Consider the following 2,172-nt stretch of genomic DNA (forward strand, 5'->3'; position numbering starts at 1 on the left):
GAAAATTTCTGTTGAATGTCGTTCTAATATCACTGAATGTTTAAGGAAACTTTTGAGCATAAAGCGTCACGGCAGAGCGTTAAAGTCGACTAGTCTGTGTAACCCCTAGTGCCAAGTGTTACTTCTTATTTTTTTTAATATATTCAAATCATGTCCATGATGATTTTTTGTGTGTGTTCACATAGCTAATGTGACAAAAGTCATCTCATTCCAATGAAGCTACAATTTTCTAAATTTCAAAATGTAAATTTTTTTTGGTCAAAAGTGACCGAAGAGGCCCAGGTTAAAAGAATAGACTTAAAGGGACAGTTCACACACAAAAAAACAAAATTCTGTCATCATTTACTCAACCTCAAGTTGTTCCAAACTTGTATGAGTTTCTTTCATCTGTTGAACACAAAAAAAAAGATATTTTGAAGAATGTGGGTAACCAAACAGTTGCTGGTCCCCACTGACTTCCAACATTATTCAGAATAACTTATTTTATGTTCCATAGAAAAAAGAAACTCTTACAAGTTTGGAACAACTTGAGGGTGAGTAAATGATGACAGCATTTTCATTTTTGGGTGAACTAACCATTTGCATTGATGTTCTCTTTTTCCGCAATATTTTGAATGAACAACGCAGCAGCGCCGCATCTAGTGGCTTCAACTGGACAGGCTAACAAAAACATTATATTGCAACGACACTTACATCGTCATCGCATCTCGTGTGCCACTGATAAGGCTGCCTCCTTAACGCACACCTAAAATTCGAATGTGGATTTTTATTTTCAATTCGACGAATATTCGAAATTCGCATTTTTTTTTTTGACAGCCCTAATACCCATAGCTCCTGACGATATATTGAGGTCTTATGAAGCAAAATGATCGGTCTGTGCAAGAAACATTATAATGTTGTAAACATTATTTACAACATTTAATTTATAGCCTCAGGCAAATGGTTCAGAGGGATGTCCAGTTCGCAAACGAATCATTCTTTTGAACTGTTTCTCTTTAATTGGACTGAACCGTCTGAAACCGTTTGTGGCACCACAGATCTACAAGTTTCTGAATCAGAACTCACTTTCAGATGTCTGACAGTCACTCCGAATTGAAATGAGCCAAAATACCAGTGAATATGATCCTATAATGAATGAACTCATTGAGTTCCTCCAACAGTCACTGAACTAAGGAAACATTTAGACTCGGACTGATGACTGATGAGCCGCTGATATGCGCATGCATGAACCGAATGCTTGAATGAAGGGGCGAAATGAAAGTTGTTAAGGTTTCTCATGGTTTATGTAAAAAGGTGAGGGAAGTAAATGAAAATTTCATTTTTTTGTGTGAAATAGTCCTTTAGCATAGCTACATTAATCGTAACTAATTCATAAATGTTGTGAAAATTTCTGTTGAATGTCGTTCTAATATCACTGAATGTTTAAGGAAACTTTTGAGCAAATGCTCTAAAAATCGCATCTTCCAGATGAAAACGCACACAACCAATAGATGGACAAAGTATGTTTGCTATGAGGCTGATCTGAAGCAGCTGTCCCTAAATTATTTCATTCAGTTATTAATCAATGGCAGTAGTTGCTCAGTATTAATGTTTCTGGTCCAGGAGAATTTCACGTAGCTCAGTGGATTTGTGGAATAATCTTTAGACACAGAGGCTGAAGAAATGCACGTGTGGAAGGAAAGTTTGCATGCAGCATTTGAAATATCCAACTGATTTTCAGATGTCCTGTGGAATGTGCCAAGCAATAAGCAATATTCAGCTTTAACTCTGCAGAAAACCTTCAAATACAGTTCTAGTGGTTTTATGCAGTGCCTTTATAATTATGCTAATGTATTTCACTTCGTGCATTTCTTAAGATTCCCTGAGGATGCATTTTAAAAACAGTGCATCTCACAGTGCATAGCTTGAAATAATCCATAAGAATGTGAAATCATTTTTTATCACGTGTGACGACTAAATGAATAGTCATGATAATTCAAACTTCAAATTCCAATTTATTGCCCTTAAAACATTTTTTTTAAATCTGACATTTTAATAAATTTCTGTTTTACGTTTCTGCCATACGTTTTAATTACACTGTCCCAGGTTTTCTTTTTTTTATGTTTTATATTGGTGGCAAAAACACTGGAAGGATGATCGTATGTTGAAGATCAAAAAAAAAAAAAAAAAAAA

This window comes from Sinocyclocheilus anshuiensis, unplaced genomic scaffold (genome assembly GCF_001515605.1).
Source record: "Sinocyclocheilus anshuiensis isolate Anshui unplaced genomic scaffold, SAMN03320099.WGS_v1.1 scaffold2232, whole genome shotgun sequence".
In the NCBI taxonomy this organism is placed as follows: domain Eukaryota; kingdom Metazoa; phylum Chordata; class Actinopteri; order Cypriniformes; family Cyprinidae; genus Sinocyclocheilus; species Sinocyclocheilus anshuiensis.